The sequence below is a fragment of the Capricornis sumatraensis genome, chromosome 2, assembly GCF_032405125.1.
Source record: "Capricornis sumatraensis isolate serow.1 chromosome 2, serow.2, whole genome shotgun sequence".
Classification (NCBI taxonomy): domain Eukaryota; kingdom Metazoa; phylum Chordata; class Mammalia; order Artiodactyla; family Bovidae; genus Capricornis; species Capricornis sumatraensis.
The window spans coordinates 174,858,562-174,880,895 of NC_091070.1; the positions used below are offsets into that span (position 1 = coordinate 174,858,562).

Sequence of the window (22,334 nt, forward strand, 5' to 3'; positions counted from 1 at the left end):
CCTGTTTCTATGCTGGGCCCCACAGGGATACCAATTGACCTAGAGGCGTGATGCATGCATGTCTCACACCTCAAAGGCTGGAAGAACCCAAAAACACACCTGAGCAGCCTCCTTAGGTCATTCCTGAAAATCTGCTCCGAGCCCTTCAGACAGAGTACAGATCTTCCACTAATGCTCCTCAACCATACTCAGGCTTCTTAAAGCGCTGGAGCAAAAGGAGAGTTGTGTTGGATGTTTTAGCCTAACTATGCAAAATGTAGTTTGCTGCCTAGGACTAGCTCATTTGGCAATACATAGTGAATTTGGGGGGCTTCCCTGGTGGCTCAGATGGTAAAGGACCTGCCTGCAGTGCAGGAGACCTGGATTCAATCCCTGGGTCAGGAAGATACTCTGGAGAAGGGAATGGTAACCCACTCCAGGATTCTTGCTTGGAAAACTCCATGGACAGAGGAGCCTGGCAGGCTACAGTTCATGGTGTCACAAACAGTCAGACACGACTGAGCGACTGTTATTGTAGACTACTTGCAGTGAATTTCTGAGAAAGTGAGGAGTCTTCTCGCTCACCAGAGGTGTGTTCACCAGTGTCCCACGTGTAGGCAGGCACTTGACAAAGCAAACGAAGAACCGAGGGATCTTCTTTGGTCTCTAGAGGACCTTTCCTTTTAAAAGAGACATCATCTGTTATATGTTCTGCTATTTTCAGAAAGAATGCATACCCAGGGTAGGATAATGATACTGAAAAGTAAATTAATTAAAGATGAATGTGTTCCACTGTGTAAAGAGGAAGGATGAGGTTCTTAAGAGACTACCTGCATATCCAGCTCTCAAATCTATGTTTGGAGTTAGAAGAGGAAGACGCTCAACACTGAGTGGCTAAATATGTTCTTGTATTGAAGTAAGAGGAAAAATAAGGTCAATGAAATTGATTTTCAAGTATCTAATGGAATTAATCACAAAGAGTTCTGCCCAGTGATGTTGGAGCCATTTATGTTGTGAGTCTTGGATACATTTTGCCATAATATTCAATTGAGTTAAAATGATCATCCATCACGCACAAGCACAAGATGCCAGTCACTGTGCTAAGTTCTAAGTGCTTAGAAACTGCGTTTCTCATTCCTGTTTCCCTGAGAGAAATGTATAGCATATGGTGAGGCTTATAAATTTATATTTCTTTATTTGCTTGAGCCTTAAAGGAAATCAAATGAAATGAAGAAATGCTTACTTGCCCTCGCCCTCTTTTCTAACTTGGGTTGTTTCCACTTGAGAACACTGTAGAGAGGAGGGCATGTTTTGAGATTTTACTGCTAGATTTGTCTACACAATTGTACATAGAATCTAACAACTGGAAGATGCAGAAGAGATCAGGGAGTCAAGAGAATTTCAACTGGGTTCAACAAAGCCCTATCTACAGGAATGACTCTGTGTGTGTGTGTGTGTGTGTGTGTGTGTGTGTGTGTGTGTGTGTAAGACAGAATTAGGAGCAACAGGTGGTGAGCTGGGTTTTAAACAGTACAAGACCAGCTACTAGCACAGCCTGAGCTCAAGATCTCTCTTTTGTCTGTCATGCCTATTAGGCTTCTAATTGGAATTTCATTAAAAAATTGTTCTGCTTCTTTAAAAAAAAAAAAAACTGTTTCTTCTACACTCTCAAAAGTTATGACACCAAATATGAGGATTTTTCCCCCCACTAATTTTTCGATACCAGCTAGGTGTCCTACAATTCAATAATGACTCTAAAGATTTTAAAAAGCTCTCATAAACCTAAAGGACCCATCACAGGATCTAAAATACCAGAATTATTATCTGGGTGCAGAATTATTTCTCTGCACTACTTCAGATTTTCTCTTGACATTTTTATTGGCTGATGGGAGGGGTTTGTCATTATGTTAGATTTTGATTGGCTGCAAAGAAAAATCTAAAATAACAGTGGCTTAAAAGAATCATAAGTATTTCTCTTCTACTCATATAAACTCTGTATGTAGTCAGTTCAGGCATCCTAATCTGGCCACTTCCTGATCATCAGTAATTGATGCTATTTTTAGCTGTCATTCTTGGTCTACTAATTCATGGCTCAATATGGTTGCTTGAGTTCTAGCCACTGATCTGCATGCCCTTTCTTGGTTTCATATAATTGGCCAGAGTTGAGTCTCACATGGCCACACCTAACTGGACAGAGCTGGAAATGCAGTATTGAAATTTTCTCAGCTAATCATCAGGATTCTATTATAAAGAAGAGGAGAGTAGAAATCAGGAAACAGCTGGCAATCTCTGCCACAAAGAATGGTTCCTTATTTTATCTACCTTTAAAATTATTTTAAAATTTTATATTTACTGAAACTTATTTGACATGTAACAAGGTAAAATTTAAGGTGTACATGTTAATTTGCTCCATTTGTATATAATGATATGTGTCATTGAAGCACTCATTAACACCTCTATTACATTACATAACTACCAATTTTTTTTAGTGGTTGTAATAACTCAGTTCTAGTATCCTGGCAAGTTTGATGATTATGATACAATATGGTTGTCTGTATTCACTAAACTGTGTATTAGATCTCTAGAGCTTATTTACTACCTGTTGCAAGTTTGTATCCTTAAACATCTCTCCCTCCTCCCCACCATCCCTTGGTAAACCACCATTTTACTCTCTGTTTCTATGAGTTTATCTAGTTTAGATTTCATATATAAGTGGTATCATACCATATCTTTCTCTGTCTGATATCTCACTTAACACAATGTCCTTAGGGTCTATCCAAGTTGCAACAAATGGCAGGATGTCTTTCTTTCTCATGGCTGTACTACATGATTTTCTAACTGTCTTTTATATGTACTGATTATTTTATGTCAAAGAATCTATCAAGCGTCAACCTGAGTCTCATACTTATTATATTATTTTATTATATACTGTATTATCATTATATTACTAAGAATAAGAGAAGATGGATATTAAATGATTAACTATATTATGTTGTACTTAAAATTAAGTATCTTGCTTTTAAACTACTTTCATATAAGACCCAGATTCCAAATGGCCAAATTGTGACTAATGGGACTTTAGCCATTTTTCTTTGCTCTCATCACTTAGAGAAATAGGAATGTGTTGAGAATTTAAACTTATCATAGCTATTAAATATATGACTTACCACATAATGAATACTGTTTAGTTATATACAGCTTATAACATTTTTATTGATGAGTCAAGATTTCCCTTTAAAGCCTCTTAGAGTGTCTTACATGCACATGATATGTAATCAAAGAGTGCTGAGTTGAATTTACTTTCACTGCTCTGTGGAATTTATTTGCCTGATAAAGACTCAACTTCTGTTGGTGTCCAATTAGTCTCAACACATTGTTACTCTAGCTCTTGTTTAATTTGATTGTATTGGATGGTTGTGGTTGTTGTGATGCATAGAAGGGACTGCAGGGGATCAGGTAAATTCCTAAATATACAAGTGTTTTGCCTCAGACAGTGGCCATACCTGCACCTTCAGGGACTGGGAAATCCTCCAGAATACACGAGTGCATAGAGATCATGCAAATCAGCTCTAAACTGGATGATAAGGATTAATTTATCATGAAATCCATTCAGTTCGGTTCAGTCACTCACTCCTGTCTGACTCTTTGTGACCCCGTGAATCGCAGCATGCCAGGCCTCCCTGTCTGTCACCAACTCCCGGAGTTCACTCAAACTCATGTCCATCGAGTCAGTCATGCCATCCAGCCATCTCATCTTCTGTCGTCCCCTTCTCCTCCTGCCCCCAATCCCTCCCAGCATCAGGGTCTTTTCCAATGAGTCAGATCTTTGCATGAGGTGGCCAAAGTACTGGAGTTTCAGCTTTAGCACCATTCCTTCCAAAGAACACTCAGGACCAATCTCCTTTAGAATGGACTGGTTGGATCTCCTTGCAGTCCAAGGGACTCTCAAGAGTCTTCTCCAGCACCACACTTCAAAAGCATGAATTTTTCAGTGCTCAGCTTTCTTCACAGTCCAACTCTCACATCCATACATGACCACTGGAAAAACGATAGCCTTGACTAGACGGACCTTTATTGGAAAAGTAATGTCTCTGCTTTTTAATATACCATCTAGGTTGGTCATAACTCTCCTTCCAAGGAGTAAGTGTCTTTTCATTTCATGGCTGCAGTCACCATCTGCAGTGATTTTGGAGCCCCCCAAAATAAAGTCTGACACTGTTTCCACTGTTTCCCCATCTATTTCCCATGAAGTGATGGGACCAGATGCCATGATCTTAGTTTTCTGAATGTTGAGCTTTAGGCCAACTCTTTCACTCTCCTCTTTCACTTTCATCAAGAGGCTTTTTGTTCCTCTTCACTTTCTGCCATAAGGGTGGTGTCATCATATATCTGAGGTTATTGATATTCCTCCCAGAAATCTTGATTCCAGCTTGTGATTCTTCCAGCCCAGCGTTTCTCATGATGTACTCTGCATATAAGTTAAATAAGCAGGGTGACAATATACAGCCTTGATGTACTCCTTTTCCTATTTGGAACCAGTCTGTTGTTCCAGGTCCAGTTCTAACTGTTGCTTCCTGACCTACATACAGGTTTCTCAAGAAGCAGGCCAGGTGGTCTGGTATTCCCATCTCTTTCAGAATTTTCCACAGTTTATTGTGATCCACACAGTCAAAGGCTTTGGCATAGTCAATAAAGCAGAAGTAGATGTTTTTCTAGAACTCTCTTGCTTTTTCCACAATCTAGCAGATGCTGGCAATTTGATCTCTGGTTCCTCTACCTTTTCTAAAACCATCTTGAACATCTGGAAGTTCATGATTCATGTATTGCTGAAGCCTGGCTTGGAGAATTTTGAGCATTACTTTACTAGCATGTGAGATGAGTGCAATTGTGTGGTAGTTTGAGCATTCTTTGGCATTGCCTTTCTTTGGGACTGGAATGAAAACTGACCTTTTCCAGTCCTGTGGCCACTGCTGGGTTTTCCAAATTTGCTGGCATATTGAATGCAGCTATTTCAGGATTTGAAATAGCTCAACTGAAATTCCATCACCTCCACTAGCTTTGTTCATAGTGGTGATTTCTAAGGCCCACTTGACTTCACATTCCAGGACCTCTGGCTCTAGGTGAGTGATCACACCATTGTGATTATCTTGGTCATGAAGATCTTTTTTGTACAGTTCTTCTGTGTATTCTTGCCACTTCTTCTTGATATCTTCTGCTTCTGTTAGATCCATACCATTTCTGTCCTTTATTGAGCCCATCTTTGCAAGAAATATTCCCTTGGTATCTCTAATTTTCTTGAAATCCATTACTCAGTGCAATTACCATATTTATGATAGTTTTTAATGTTATTTAATCCTTCTCAGCTATCATTATGATAATATATGATAACAATGTGTTTGATTATTTTCTTTTTATCTGAGCCATATTTCCTGTGATTTACCTTTTAAAAACTGGACATAAAATTGCAATGAGACTCTCCATTGACTATGTGTGATTGGAAGTAATACTACAGAACAACACTGACAATCAATATTAGATTTAATTTGGCTTTTAGATGTATATTCTTGACTTGCTCTGAATTATGACAGACTTCTTTTATGAGTCATCTTGAGCACTGTCTCAGCTTCCTCTTGATCTTTGGAATGCATTAAACTGGAAAACACTGTATTTATTTAATGCTATCAGCATGTGTTTGGCTCTTAGAGTCTCTACTTTTATTAAAGGCTAGGGTGATAATTATACAGGATACAATTTAGGCATTTTTTTTAGAACCAGAACCTGTGTGTGAACAAGCTGCCTCTTTTTCTGACCTCATGACCATGAGGGAAAATAAGCTTTCTCCTTCACACAGATGCCATGTCAGCTAAGGGAAGGAGGAACTGGGAGAAGCCAGTAACTGAGCTATCAGGGAAGCTGATAGGTATTTTTTAAATGTATTAAAAATATTCTATACAGAACAGAACTTCCTCACAAGTCAACATTCTCTGCTGGGACTGGGAGGTGGGACAGTAGAGAATGGGTTCTTAAACTTACAGTTGAAAGTATGCTGCCCGTCTGCTTTCTCAGTTGGCATTAAATCTGAGTCTCTTTGAGAGACATGTTCTTTCTTCATGGCTTCTCCCAGCTCCTTCTTCCATTAGCTGACATGGCATCTGTGTGAAGGAGAAAGCTAATATTCCCTCATGAGGGCAGAAAAGAGGCAGCTTGTTCACACACAGGTCGTGGATCTGTCCACTGGGTCCTGTCTACCCTCCTTAGAGTTGATTTTGGTCTTTCCAGTTGCTGGATAGTTGTTGGCAACCCCCATTGATTCAGAGCTGGTGAAGCCTGTGAACTGTTTCCTCAGCACACTTGAACCTTATGGTCCTACTTTGCTGACTTGGTCCCATTGTTGTCTCATTGTCACAGCAGACCTTCAAGACTCTGCCACATCCTTCCTCCAGAAACTGTTCAATCCATAAGAACTGCTGTGATGCCAGGGAATCACTCTGACCCTAAATGTAGCAGCTCCCTGGCAGCCCCCTCTGGAGTTCAGCTTTCCTCTCCCTACCATGCACCTCAGGGAGATTCTGGGGAGACTTCTTTATCATGTGGGGGCTGAGGGACACTCAGAGAATCATCATGACCTCTTTTTGCCATTGCCTTTATCCAGAAGTTTCCCTATATGTGTGCCAAGGCATGCTCTGAGGCTGTGTCCTCAAAGATTTGTAACCATCCCTTCTTTCTATTTGAGGCTTCTACTCTTTGGTCGGGCTTCTCTGGTGGCTCAGTGGTAAAGAACTTGCCTGCCAATGCAGGAGACGTGTGTTCAATCTCTGGGTTGGGAAGATCCCCTGGAGAAGGAAATGGCAACCCACTCCAGTATTCTTGCTTGGGAAATCCCATGGACAGAGAAGCTTGGGAGGCTATAGTCCATGGGGTCCCAAAAGAGTCAGAAATGACTTAGTGACTAAAACAACACAACATCTCTTTGGTCGCCCTCCCAGTTCTGGGGGTTGATGCTGAGACAGTTGCAATAGAAAAGTAAAGGTATCTCTCTTCCTTCTTTTCTGTATCATCCCCTCCTCCTAGCACTACAAGGACTTTTGTCTTCCTCTAAGCCATTTTCTCCTCCTTAAACTGGTCCCATTTGCCTGGAGCTATGATGATGGCTTCCCCAGTGATGCTATAAGTAAAGAATCTACCTCCCAATACAGGAGACACAAGAGACATGGGTTCAGTCCCTTGGTTGGGAAGATCCCTTGGAGAAAGAAATGGCAACTCACTCCAATATTCTTGACCAGAGACTTCCAAGGACAGGGAAGCCTGGTGGCCTCAGTCCACGAGGTCACAAGGAGTGGGACACCACTGAGCATGCACACACACATGAATGATGGAAGGTTTTCCATGGCTGTGGGGAGGAGATGGGAAGCAGTACTTTCACTGAGTAAAAAAGAAAAAAGAAAAATTAAGAGATATTTGACACTTCAAAGAATATTGTTTCATCAAAATACCTTCCCTATTTTTCTGAACTTCACAGATTCATTTTTTCCCATCCTTGAAATAATAAGTTTAAAAAATATTTTCCCTTTAAACTGATGAGTAGGTTGTGAGTTTCTAGGCTACCTTTATTCTTTTCTTAGTAATTTTAAATAATTAAAATAATTTTGTTATTTTGATCAATCTAAATAGTGTTATTATTTAAATGAATTAGCAACATAACAGATAGCTACAATAGCTAAGCCATACAGTAGTGTATATCCAGCAACAACAAGTTTTCATTGTTCAACCCAACAATTATGTGCATTAATAGGCCTCTGGCCAGTTCAAGGTCTCCATGACAATAAAACCCAGCAGCTCAGAAATTTTTAGGAACCAGGCTCAGATTAAAGTCTATGTCCATCCAGACTTTATGTCTATGTCTACATCCTCCTGGTTCTGAGACCCAGGAAACTCCAGATGTGGAATGAACCAACCAAATTCAATAAATTAGAGAGCAGCAAGGAAGGTATAGGGAAGGGTTAGTCTCTACTGTACTGTCTTGCTGATGCCCATCAGTTGGTCTTCATTTTTCACAATTTACCTTTACAGACCTGGGGAGTATATACAAGATAAGGCAGGATGTGAATTTGACCAGGTGTGCATGGTTATCACGAAGCTTAAAGAAAAAAATCTCCTTTATACATACATAGTGCATCATAAATCAGCCAGCAAATGCTAACTAGTGTCACTCTGTGCCATACATCATTATGGGCTCTTTGGCATTAGAGAGTATTTAGAGCATAGTCCCTGTTTTAAAGAGCCAGGGTCTTTTTGAAAAGATCGTGCATTCATTCATTCATTCAGCAAATATTTATTGAGTTCATCCTTTGTGCAAAGCTCTGTGATATGTAGGCCTAAGGCAGAAACAAAATAGATATGAACTCTGCTTCCACAGAGCTTATAACCAGGTGATATTGACACTTCTAAGTGAATTTGACTATGTTCAAATATCCCTGTGTATGTGTGTATGAGTTAGTCACTCAGTCATGTCTGACTCTTTGCGAACCCATGGACTGTAGCCTGCCAGGCTTCTCTGTTCATAGGGTTCTCTAAGCAAGAATACTGGAGTGGGCTGTCATGCCCTCCTCCAAGGGATCTTCCTGATTCAAGGATGGAACTTGTGTTTCCTGCATTGCAGGCAGATTCTTTACCCTTTGTGCTATTGGGAACCCCCCAAATATCCCTATTTCTAGCCAAAAGGAAGGAAGACTGTTGCAGCCCAGTCACAAATGAAGTTCTCAAAGTGGGAGGCAAGGTGTAAGACTGTAACAATTTTTCTAGCAAGTCTGTATGATTATACACATTGCTGTAAATGTACCTGGTGGAATAACTTGATAGAGGGAAAGCTTCTCCTAAGTTCACACCAGAGACAGATGTATGGTTAAGCTAGCGAAGCTCAGGCCTCAAAACCTTTCCATTCATAGGTCTTTTCCTAGGTCCTGGGCCTAGTTTTACATGTATTTAACTAAAGAAAGCTGTATATTCTTCAGATTCTGCAAGCCTGGATCTAGTTCTATCTGGTGTGGGTCCCAGGTATTCATGAAAAAAGTGGGGTTTGACATAGTTCTTGGAAGAAAATTAAGCTGTGCATATGCCCCAAAAGAATGGGAGTCCATTCAGGATGAGGAGAACTATAGGGAAAGTATATAGGGTGAACTGGAGGGCAGTGAGTTGATTAATTAATGGGCAGTATAATTGCTAAATATAGGGATCCAATTACCAACTCAACCAAGGTGTCTTCAGGGACCAATGTTGTCGTTTAGTTTCTTTGGGATGTAAGCAATGGAGTGCCACTCAGGTTAACTCAAGCAACGGGGGGTTTATTTTAATGGACTATGGTCTGGAGTAGGTAGGCTGAAGTTGGAGGGTGGATCACTATCCAGAGAATCAACTGTTGAAATAAATGAAAGCCTTGCTAGTCTTCTACCATCTCTGGATCTAGCTATTTTCTACCTGTTTGATTGTGTTTCCATTTTCAACTGCTGAGTCTTTCTCTCTCCTGTCAATGTAACTTCTTAACTTTATAATTTTTGCTTACTTGCCATATCTGGTTCCTCCTGGTGCTGGTCTTGCTGCTAACTTCCTTATTTTCTCAACATTTCTGAATTCAGATTCTCAAGAGAGCAAATATCTGCTCTGTCAATTCATTGTTCCTTGACTGGCAAGGCAATGTCTTAGGTTTTATGCCTTGTCCAACTGAGTATGATATATATATAATCCTTGTTCAATCCCTGGGTCAGAAAGATCCCCTGGAGGAGGAAATGGCAACCCACTCCAGTATTCTTGCCAGGAGAATCCCATGGAGGGAGGAGCCTGGTAGTTTACAGTCCATGGGGTCGCAAAGAGTTGGACACGACTGAGCGACTTCACTTCACTTCTTCACTTCATAATCCTTGTACAAAATATGGTGTGGATGCCCCTTCAGTGGTATTGTGTGCTGAAGAACTTCCCTTACAAGGGTCTGTAGGTCAGCTGGTATAAAGAATGACATGTCTAATGTAGCTGAAATATTGGGTTGGCCAAAAAGTTCGTTCAGGCTTTTCCATAACATCTTATGGAAGAAGCCAATAGACTTTTTGGTTGATCCAATAGCAATAGCTAATACTACCTGAGAGCTTACTTTGTGTCATTGTGTTAGGCTCTGTTCTAAGGACTTCCCGTACATTCTCCCTTTTAATCCTACTGATAATATTATGGGCTAGAACTACTACTGTTCCCATTTAACTGAGGGAACTCAGTTCAGTTGCTCAGTCGTGTCCAACTCTTTGCAACCCTGTGAATCGCAGCACGCCAGGCCTCCCTGCCCATCACCAACTCCCAGAGTTTACCCAAACTCATGCCCATCGAGTCGGTGATGCCATCCAGCCATCTCATCCTCTGTTGTCCCCTTCTCCTCCTGCCCCCAATCCCTCCCAGCATCAGGGTCTTCTCCAATAAGTCAACTCTTTGCATGAGGTGGCCAAAGTATTGGAGTTTCAGCTTCAGCATCAGTCCTTCCAGCTGAGGAAACTAATGCCCTGCAAATCCAAGTAACTTGCTCAAGGTCACACAGCTAATAACTAGTGGAACCAGTATTCTAACAAGGTTTTTTTTTCAATAATGAATTTTTTTTTTATTGAGGTGTAGTTGATTTACAATGTTGTGCCAATCTCTGCTGTACAGCAAAGTGACTCAGCTATTTTAAAGCTTTTTTATGCTATTTTTTCCCACTATGAAAAGCTATTTTTTCCATTATGGTTTATTAAAGGATATCGAATATGGTCACCTGTGCTATATATATTAGGGCCTTGTCATTTATATATATTGGGGCCTTGTGTAAATGTAATAGCTTGCATCTGCCAACCCCAAGCTCCCTGTCCACCCCTCTACCTCTCTCTCTCTACTTTGGCAACCACAATTCTGTTTTCTATGTCTGTGAGTCTGTTTCTGTTTTAGAATTCACTTTTTTTCTATACCATAGGCTGAATGTGGGATTTTATGAGAGTTGAGTTATAGCAGAGACTAGAGACACAGAAATCAGTTAGGAAATGAAAGAAGGTTGCAGTGACCCTGTGCGTAGGTAATTGAAGAGGAACTAAGAAAGATGCAGTATGGTTAGGGAAGAAAGGATTTCTCAAATACATTAAAAATAAAAAACAAAAATCACTTACATTTGGTGATAAGTTTGATTTGGAATTTTGAAATTAGTATCTGAGTAAAATGTCCTCCTAGTGAAAAACAACTATTTATTTTTGTTTGTTTTGTTTGGAAAAGAGATTTGAATTTTCCTAGCAGTGGAAAACTGACTAATTGGCTCTTTGAAAGTATGGTATCCAAAGATTCTATCAACTGCTATGGGAGAAACTATTATACTCTTCTCACAGAGAAGTAGTCTGCAGTCAAAATTTCTCTGCCCTGAAATATTCCCCATAAAAGGCTGGCCAGGCTTTTAGGGTGTTGAGAAACTCCTGAACTTCATTTATATAATGTAGGCCAGATTTCTGAAGGGACAACTTTCCCCCTTAATTTTTCCCTTTATTGGTAGCATGAAGTAAAATTTCTGGGATGAGGTACAACTTCAGTGTATTTCAACTTCTCAGAGTCTCCTGAGGAGCCAGCTGTGAAACACTGCAACAGGAGTGCGAGGGGGTAGATGGTATTCTGAGAGCCGGAGACTGGAGCAACTATTGCTAGGTGTAGTCTGGAATGCTCCTCTCAGAAGGGATTGTTAACATTTAGCCTTCCTTCCTGTACGAGGTTTTTAACTACCAATTATCAGTTTGTAACCCCCCAAATTGTGGCAAAGTCTTATTCTTTGAGGTGGGTAGCTGTTCTGTCTCTCCCACTGCTGCCTAGCTCTAACTCAATCTTAGTCCCCAAACAAAATACCCATAATTGCAAACTGTACTTGTGCTTTTCTGACTCTTGTACAGAAAGCCTCTTTGTTCAAGCTTTTCTCCTCTTCCTCTACAAGTTCTTTTCACACCCTATATCTCTTAATGAAACCTCAGTCTCTCCTCCCAAAACATCACTTTTAATTCTCCCCTCTCTGAATTCTTCCATGGTGGCTCAGCTGGTAAAGAATCTGCCTGCAACGTGGGAGACCTGGGTTCAATCCCTGGGTTGGGAAGATTCTCTGGAGAAAGGAATGGGCATCTACCCCAGTATTCTGGCCTCGAGAATTCCACGGACTTTTGGACATGGACATGACTGAGCAACTTTCACTTTCACTTCTGAATTTTTGGGGTTTCTACAATCTGTTCTATTGTAATTAAAACAGTGTGAACTATAAGATCTATTTGTTTAAAAAATAGTTTGCTTTAGAAGGAAAAATAGGCAGAATGCCTTTAAAAGATTAGGTTAAAACAGAAGCATTGAAGAGGCATGTAGCCAAGTTTCAGTGTCATACTTTTGGACTGAAAGGCTGTGAAAACCCAGAAGATGAAGTTCTCCTGAGGAGAAGATGGTCAGACAGTAGAGTCTTCAGTGTATTCCCAGCTGCACAAACTCTCATGGAGAACATGAGGACTTTTATTAGAAAGACAGGTACTAAGATACCTCTTTCATTTCTTTGAGAAGAAGGCAATGAAGAGAAAGAAAGCTTTGAAGAGTAAGAAGCAAAACTGTTTCTTCTTCTTGATAGCATGGAATCACAGGACCTGTGATAGAAATGATGCCTCTCATGGGGACCAGAATGTACGTAATGACAGTAGAAAATGCTGCAGTGGTGTGCATTTTCTCAGAATGTTGCCGAAATTTCCATATCTTTATCTCTGATACAGAATAATTAATTGATTCCTGGGAGCAAAGTCCCAGTTTCTAGTTCTGGGTGTAGCTAGCTCTAGACTTGAGCAAGTTACTTAACTTGTTGAGCTTCTATTTTTTGGTCTATAAAATGGAAATAATATCCACCCATTTTCAGGCACTCGGTGTAGAAACAGATAGAAGTCATCCATTTAAACATTCAGTAGTAATTAAGTTGCATTGTGGCAGGCTCTGATCTAGTCACTGGGAGTGCATCAGTGAACAAAAACAGAGAGAAGCTCTGTCCTTGTGGAACCACTGACTAGTATAACCAGCAAGGTCATATTTTAGTTTTTCACTTCGCTCAGTTAGCCACAAGGCAGGGCTTCCCTGGTGGCTCAGTGGTGAAGAATCAGCCTGGATTATGGGACAACAGGGTTTGATCCTTGGGTCAGGACGATTCCCTAGAGAAAGAAATGGCAAGCTGCTCCAGTGTTCTCGCCTTGGAAGTCCCGTGGACAGAGGAGCCTGGTGAGATACAGTCCGTGGGGTTGCAAAGAGTCAGACACAACTGAGGACCTGAGCAATCTCAGTGATCCTCATCTTTCTTTTCTGATAAAACAAGTGTTTTCTGAATAACTGCTCTACTCTAGGAGTGTTTATAAGTGAATCAAATATTTAGATTGATTATTGAGGCTTATGATGGAACAGAAATAAGGAAGCTGGATTCCAGATAGGACTTTGCTGGAAACTAGTTCTGTATTCTTGCCTGGAGAATCCCCATGGACAGAGGAACTTGGTGGCTACAGTCCATAGGGTTGCAAAGAGTCAGACACGACTGAGTAACTAAGCATAGCAGAGCTCTGTGGCTATAAAAAATAACTTTTTCATGTATTTGCTTTGCAGCATTCTAAAAGTAGGAAGTCAAGAAACACCTGGGGTAACAGGCAAATTTGGCCTTGGAATATGGAATGAAGCAGAGCAAGGCTAATAGAGTTTTGCCAAGAGAACACACTAGTCATAGCAAACACCCTGTTCCAACAACACAAGAGAAGACTCTACACATGGACATCACCAGATGGTCAACACCGAAATCAGATTAATCAATCTGATTAATCTTTGCAGCCAAAGATGGAGAAGCTCTATACAGTCAGCAAAAACAAGACCGGGAGCTGACTGTGGCTCAGATCATGAGCTCCTTATTGCAAAATTCAGACTTAAATTGAAGAAAATAGGGAAAAACCTATGACCATTAATGTATGACTTAAGTCCCATATGAATATACAGTGGAAGTGAGGAGGTTCGTGACATTGTACAGGAGACAGGGATCAAGACCATCCCCACAGAAAAGAAATGCAAAAAAGCAAAATGGCTGTCTGGGTGGGGGAGCCTTACAAATAGCTGTGGAAAGGAGGGAAGCAAAAAGGAAAGGAGAAAAGGAAAGATATAGGTATCTGAATGCAGAGTTCCAAAGAATAGCAAGGAGAGATAAGAAAGCCTTCCTCAGTGATTAATGCAAAGAAATAGAGGAAAACAATAGAAGGGGAAAGACTAGAGATCTCTTCAAGAAAATTAGAGATACCAGTGGAACATGGCATGCAAAGATGGACTCAATAAAAGACAGAAATGGTATGGACCTAGAAGAAGCAGAAGATATTAAGAAAAGGTGGCAAGAATATACAGAAAAACTATACGAAAAAGAGCTTCACGACCAAGATAATCAGGATGGTGTGATTACTCACCTAGAGGCGGACATCCTGGAAGGCGAAGTCAAGTGGGCCTTAGAAAGCATCACTTTCTTAAAAAAAAAAAAAGAAAAAGAAAGCATCACTACGAACAGCACTAGTGGAGGTGATGAAATTCCAGTTGAGCTATTTCAAATCTTGAAAGATGATGCTGTGAAAGTGGTGCATTCAGTTCAGTTGCTCAGTCGTGTCCAACTCTTTGAGACCCGATGAGTTGCAGCATGCCAGGCCTCCCTGTCCATCACCAACTCCCGGAATTCACCCAAACTCATGTCCTTTGAGTCAGTGATGCCATTCAGCCATCTCATCTTCTGTCATCCCCTTCTCCTCCTGCCCCAAACCTCTCCCAGCATCACAATCTTTTCCAATGAGTCAACTCTTCGCATGAGGTGGCCAAAGTATTGAAGTTTCAGCTTTAGCATCAGTCCTTCCAATAAACACCCAGGACTGATCTCCTTTAGGATGGACTGGTTGGATCTCCTTGTAGTCCAAGGGACTCTCAAGAGTCTTCTCCAACACTACAGTTCAAAAGCATCGAATCTTCGGTGCTCAGCTTTCTTCACAGTCCAACTCTGACTTCCATACATGACCACGTGGAAAAACCATGGACCCTTGTTGGCAAAGGAATGTTTCTACTGCCAGCAAATTTGGAAAACTCAGGAGTGGCCACAGGACTGGAAAAGGTCAGTTTTCATTCCAATCCCAAAGAAAGGCAATGCCAAGGAATGCTCAAACTACCACACAATTCCACTCATCTTACATGCTAATAAAGAAATCCTCAAAATTCTCTAAGCCAGGCTTCAGCAATACATGAACCATGAACTTCCTGATGTTCAAGATGGTTTTAGAAAGGCAGAGGAACCAGAGATCAAATTGCCAACATCCGCTGGATCATGGAAAAAGTAAGAGAGTTCCAGAAAAAACATCTATTTCTGCTTTATTGACTATGCCAAAGACTTTGACTGTGTGGATCACAATAAACTGTGGAAAATTCTGAAAGAGATGGGAATACCAGACCACCTGACTTGCCTCTTGAGTAACCTATATGCAGGTCAGGAAGCAACAGTCAGAACTGGACATGGATCAACAGATTGGTTCCAAATAGGAAAAGGAGCACGTCAAGACTGTATATTGTCACCCTGATTTTTTAACTTATATGCAGAGTACATGAGAAATGCTGGACTGGAAGAAGCACAAGCTGGAATCAAGATTGCTGGGAGAAATATCAATAACCTCACATATGCAGATGACACCACCCTTATGGCAGAAAATGAAGAGGAACAAAAAGCCTCTTGATGAAAGTGAAAGAGGAGAGTGGAAAAGTTGGCCTAAAGCTCAACATTCAGAAAACTAAGATCATGGCATCTGGTCCCATCACTTCATGGCAAATAGATGGGGAAACAGTGGAAACAGTGTCAGACTTTATTTTGGGGGGCTCCAAAATCACTGCAGATGGGGATTGCAGCCATGAAATTAAAAGATGCTTACTCCTTGGAAGGAAAGTTATGACCAACCTAGATGGCATATTCAAAAGCAGAGACATTACTTTGCCAACAAACGTCTGTCTTGTCAAGGCTATGGTTTTCCAGTAGTCATGTATGGATGTGAGAGTTGGACTGTGAAGAAAGCTGAGCACTGAAGAATTGATGCTTTTGAACTGTGGTATTGGAGAAGACTCTTGAGAGTTCCTTGGACTGCAAGGAGATCCAACCAGTCCATTCTAAAGGAGACCAGCCCTGGGATTTCTTTGGAAGGACTGATGCTAAAGCTGAAACTCCAATACTTTGGCCACTTCATGTGAAGAGTGGACTCATTGGAAAAGACTCATGCTGGGAGGGATTGGGGGCAGGAGGAGAAGGGGACGATAGAGGATGAGATGGCTGGATTACATCACCGACTCGATGGACATGAGTTTGGGTGAACTCCAGGAGTTGGTGATGGACAGGAAGGCCTGGTGTGCTGTGATTTATGGGGTCGCAAAGAGTCGGACACGACTGAACTACTGAACTGAAGTGAAGTGAACTGAAAAATATATATATATTTCCTCCTGGAGTAGGTCAAATTCTGCCCCTACTGACATATGTATTACTTATTTTTTTGACCAGTTAACCCCTTTTTAAACATCATGAAAATACACGCTTTAGATCAACCTTCATCAGAATGATTTGTTCCTTCCAAATTAGTGAAGTTTCATTATACTTGTATAAAAAGAGAGGGACAATCCTGTATTTATTATATTTTAGTATGTAGCATAGGAGTATCTAGCTCAAGTATTACAATACAGAGATGATATGTGTGTGTGTAAATTGCTAAGTGTGTCTTTGCGACGTCATGTAGTGTAGCCCACCAGGTTCCTCTGTCCATGGTATTCAGGCTAGAATACTGGAGTGGGTTGCCACTCTCTTCTCCAAGGGTTCATTCCAACCCAGGAATCGAACCCAGATGTCCTGGTTGCAGGCAGAGTCTTTACTGTCTGTGCCACCAGGAAGTCCAGCAGAGACGACAGTCAATACAAAAGTTTCCAAGAGACTAGTTTTACTATCATATCATTGAAATCCAATGGATTTGAAATAGTGTGGGAGTGTAGATTGTAGCTACCATGTATTTTGGAACCAAACTGCCTACATTGAAATCTAAGCTTTGCCTCTTAATTACAAATGATCCTGGATAAATTATGTGATCTCTCTGTGGCTCAGTTTCCTCATCTGCCAAGTGGAGATGATAGTAGTGCCAACTTCAAAGAATAAAATGAATAAGCACTCGTCAAATGTTCAGAATAGTGCCTGGCAAAGCAAGATAACTTAATGATTTGGGGTTGTCATTGAGGAGGGAGTTGAAAGGAGAGGAAGTAAGTAGCAGATATATCACGTAGAGAAGCTGGTCATAAAGGGAGCGAGAAATTGGGCCACACTTAGAGAAAAGGGAAGGGGCAAACAATCAAGAACTGGCGTTTGTGTGTATTTTATTTCCCAAGATAAGGGGAGCCTATGCATATTCCAAAGCAGTGGCTTAGAGCCACTGAACAGAATATGGAAGAGAAAGGGTTAGCCATAGGGACAGTGTGATCAAAACAAGGTCACAGTTAGAGGTGTGTGCTTGCTAAGTTGCTTCAGTCGCGTCCAACTCTTTGCAGCCCTATGGACTGTAGCCTGCCAGGATTCTCTGCCTATGGGATTCTCCAGACAAGAATACTGGAATGGGTTGCATGTTCTCCTCCAGGGGATCTTCCCAATCCAGAAATCAAACCCTCATTTCTTATGTCTACCTGCATTGACCAGCCAGGTTCTTTACCACTAGTGCCACCCGGGAAGCTCAGTTAGAGGTGATGGGAGGTAAATAATTATCAAATAGACTTCTCTGTGTTCCTCTGGAATTGAGTTAGCCTTTCAATTCAGTTCAGTTCAGTTCAGTAGCTCAGTCGTGTCCGACTCTTTGTGACCCCGTGAATCGCAGCACGCCAGGCCTCCCTGTCCATCACCAACTTCCGGAGTTCACCCAAACTCATATCCATCGAGTCGGTGATGCCATCCAGCCATATCATCCTCTATCGTCCCCTTCTCCTCCTGCCCCCAATCCCTCCCAGCATCAGGGTCTTTTCCAATGAGTCAAATCTTCGCATGAGGTGGCCAAAGTATTGGAGTTTCAGCTTTAGCATCAGTCCTTCCAAAGAACACTCAGGACTGATTTCCTTTAGAATGGACTGGTTGGATCTCCTTGCAGTCCAAGGAACTCTCAAGAGTCTTCTCCAACACCACACTTCAAAAGCATCAATTCTTCGGTGCTCAGCTATCTTCATAGTCCAACTCTCACATCCATACATGACTACTGGAAAAACCATAGCCTTGACTAGACGGACCTTTGTTGGCAGAGTAATGTCTCTGCTTTTGAATAGGCTATCTAGGTTGGTCATAACTTTCCTTCCTAGGAGTAAGCATCTTTTAATTTCATGGCTGCAGTCACCATCTGCAGTGATTTTGGAGCCCCCCAAAATAAAGTCTGACACTGTTTGCCCATCTATTTGCCATGAAGTGATGGGACCAGATGCCATGATCTTAGTTTTCTGAATGTTGAGCTTTAGGCCAACTTTTCCACTCTCCTGTTTCACTTTCATCAAGAGGCTTTTTTGTTCCTCTTCATTTTCTGCCATAAGGGTGGTGTCATCTGCATATGTGAGGTTATTGATATTTCTCCCGGCAATCTTGATTCCAGCTTGTGCTTCATCCAGCCCAGAATTTCTCATGATGTACTCTGCATATAAGTTAAATAAGCAGGGTAGCAATATACAGCCTTGACATACTCCTTTTCCTATTTGGAACCAGTCTGTTGATCCATGTCCAGTTCTGACTGTTGCTTCCTGACCTACATACAGGTTTCTCAAGAGGCAGGTTAGGTGGTTTGGTATTCTCATCTCTTTCAGAATTTTCCACAGTTTACTGTGATACACATAGTCAAAGTCTTTGGCATAGTCAATAAAGCAGAAATAGATGTTTTTCTGGAACTCTCTTGCTTTTTCCATGATCCAGCGGATGTTGGCAATTTGATCTCTGGTTCCTCTACTTTTTCTAAAAAACAGCTTGAACGTCTGGAAGTTCATGGTTCACGTATTGCTGAAGCTGGGCTTGGAGAATTTTGAGCATTACTTTACTAGCGTGTGAGATGAGTGCAATTGTGCTGTAGTGTGAGCATTCTTTCTTAGCCTTTATAATATGCTAAGTACCTCGCACTGAAATTCTGAAGACAACTGATCAGATTATATACCTCAGTTGTTCAGGAGTAAGCAGTGGATGGGGAGGAATTACTGAGTTGATGTGAAATGAGCAGAGGAAACTCTAGCAATATGCTAAAGAGTAGTCTTGCCCTGTGGCGTGGCTGGGTCATTCTGGAAGACTAACACAGACTAACACAAGTTTCACTAGACAGAGGCAGAGTAGCTCCAGGAACACAGGCATCAGGCATTCTCAGGCAAACCATAAGCAGCCAAGGGCCACCAACAAGCCATGGCAGCAGACCCAACAACTGGACTGTGTTCATGTGTCCGGAGTGACCACTTATAAATCAATCTTTTTACCACAGTTGCCACAAGAAATTAATTTGGCCCAAGAGTCAAATTCAAAATGAAGGTCAAGCTCACACACACACACACACACACACACACACACACACACACACACACACACACACACAGAGTCTTCTCTACTTTAACTGGAATCTTTTAAAAATCTTGTAATAAGGCTGAGTAAAAGAACTGCTTTAACTGAAATCTTGCGTTTTATATTCAGAGAGAGCACCAGCTTTGCTAGCAGCTTCATATTGTACATATTTTTCCATTTGGGAAGAACACACAGAGCTATAAGCTTAGCTGAAACAAGCAGAAAAGAACTTATTTTGAGATAGGACATCTTTGGCAGCATTAAGGACAGCACCTTCATGGCAGTAAGAACTAAGATGTCTTAAAGAGGCCCATTAGCACTTATACATTCTACACTCTCTCGAAAGACACTTGCATTGATGTGAATGAAAGTCAATGTGTTAAAGGAGTAAAGCATTAAGTGGAATTAAACATAAAAGAGTTTGGCATTGCCTGACATTGGCATTAAATAGAATTAAATGTAAAAGTTAGTTAGCTATTGCCTGACATTGTTTCTATCTTTTCTCCCTTCCAGCCAAGGTAATTTCCTTTAAGTATTGCTTCTTAATATAGATTAAGAAGTTTTATCCCTAGCTAAGGGGATTCCAGTAGCTCAGTCACTAAAGAATCTGCCTGCAGTGCAGGAGAGCTGGGTTCAACCCCTGGTTTGGGAAGATCCCCTGGAGAAAGGAATGGCAAACCATTCAAGTATTCTTGCCTGGAAAAACCTATGGACAGAGGAACCTGGTGGGCTATAGTCCATAGGGTTTCAAGAGTCGGACATGACTTAGCAACTAAACCATCAAGGGGATTCCAGACATCTGTAGCAGGAATGAAGAAGTTTAATTTCAACAGGACACTCTGCTGAACAGAGCTCCCCAATCTACACATATGGGCAGCCTCCTTCACTACCAGCTAAACTTAAAGAAGTGAAAATGAAAGTCACTCAGTCATGTCTGACTTTTTGCAACCCAGGCAAGAATACTGGAGTGGGTACCCTTTCCCTTCTCCAGGGGATCTTCCCAACCCAGGGATCAAACCCAGGTCTCCCACATTGCAGGCAGATTCTTTACCAGCTGGGCCACAAGGAAAGCCCAAGAATACTGGAGTGGGTAGCCTATCACTTCTCCAGCAGATCTTCCCAACACAGGAGTCGAACTGGGGTCTCCTGCATCGCAGGTGGATTCTTTACTAACTGAGCTGTCAAACTTAACTTGCCTAATATTTGCTTGGTAGAGTATCCCATATGACTACAGCTCTACCCAGAAACTGTCAGATCCCATACACCAGTTCTATACCCATTCACAGCTTTTGCTTTTTTAGCTGCTAAGTGTTCACAGCTTTACCTTCAGAGGTTCACCCGAAGGCAGAGCCAAAGCAGTGATGAATTATGGTTATGAAGTAGGAAAGCCCAAACCCCTTGTCAAGAGACGGGATAAGCTCTGAAGTGTAACTTATACTCCAGAGTTTCCCAAAGGTTCACATGGAAACTGGAATTACTTAAAATCTCATCACAGCATGGCTTCTTCTTCTCTGAACTACGTCTCCACTCCTTTACTGTTTCTCCTGCAGGTACATCCTTAGTAAGTCACATGCACACAAGTCCTTGGCTTAGGATCTGCTTCTAGGAGTACTCAGCCCAAGACAGTCCTTAATACTCATTCATTCAGTCATTCAAAGAAGTGCGATGTCTAAGTGCTTTCATGCCAGTCCAATGAGTTAGAATGATACAGAGTTGGGTGAAACGTAACCGTGGATATTCAGAACTATTATATGAGACATATAGAGACCACACATTTATACACCAAAAGAAACTTAAAATATGAAAATAGCATCATACCTGATAAAGTGATTTCTACCTAGTAGGTTCTTATGTGTGCCAAAGATTTGCTTAGTCCTTATAATGTTGTCCATTGAGGAGAGCCAATTATTTTCTTATGTTCACACAAACATTTTTGGAGACCCTCCTATGAATCAGAGAGTGATAAAGTGACACACTCATAAGTACAATATAATGATATGATTATAATCTCAAATAATGTATAATCTCAAATTATACAATGTATATAATTATATAATATATAATTTTATATAATTTTAAACAATGTGTACAAGGCTATGAAAAAAATGGTGGAAGAAATGATAGTTTTCCAAGAAAATGAAATACTGGATCTTGGAGGGAAAATAGAATTGATTCTGGGCAGAAGTAGAAGCATTTTAAAAAGTGAATAACAAACTCCATAGTAATTAGGTGTGAAAAAGCATTGTCAGATCTCTAGAAGAGTGAGTGGTTTACAAAATTGAATCAAAGGTCACATGAAGAGGAAAGGCAGGAGACAGACCCAGAGATGCAGTTTGGAACCACTCAGTGGTACACTGAGTAGTAGAACTTTCTGCTATAGCTATGGGGAACCTTCAAAGATATTTAGAATTTGCCAAGGTTTGCCTTAGAAACAATATGAAGAATGTGTTAGAGAAAACAAAAACTCTAGTCAGATATACTAGTTAGTTAAAAGGCTGTTACTAGGTTAAATCAGATATAATTTCCAATGTCCAACTTTTTAATTTTTTAATTAGAAGATATTTGCTTTGCAATGTTGTGTTGGTTTCTTCCATACAACAATGCAAATCAGTCATAATTATATTTCTTTCTCTCCATCTTGAGCCTCCCTCACCCCTCCCATCTCACCCCTCTAGGTCATCACAGGACACCAGGCTGGGCTCCTTGTGTTTTATAG

General features: G+C 41.0%; 1 long non-coding RNA gene across 1 annotated transcript; it reads right to left on the reverse strand.

Moving 5' to 3' along the window:
* Positions 1–6,376: 6,376 nt before the first annotated feature.
* On the reverse strand, positions 6,377–21,545 carry LOC138073130 (uncharacterized). The gene is made up of 3 exons (XR_011144421.1): positions 21,437–21,545; positions 14,466–14,521; positions 6,377–7,401 (listed from the first exon to the last, which is right to left on the reverse strand). It is a non-coding gene; the product is annotated as an uncharacterized lncRNA (long non-coding RNA).
* Between the last annotated feature and the right edge of the window lie 789 nt (positions 21,546–22,334).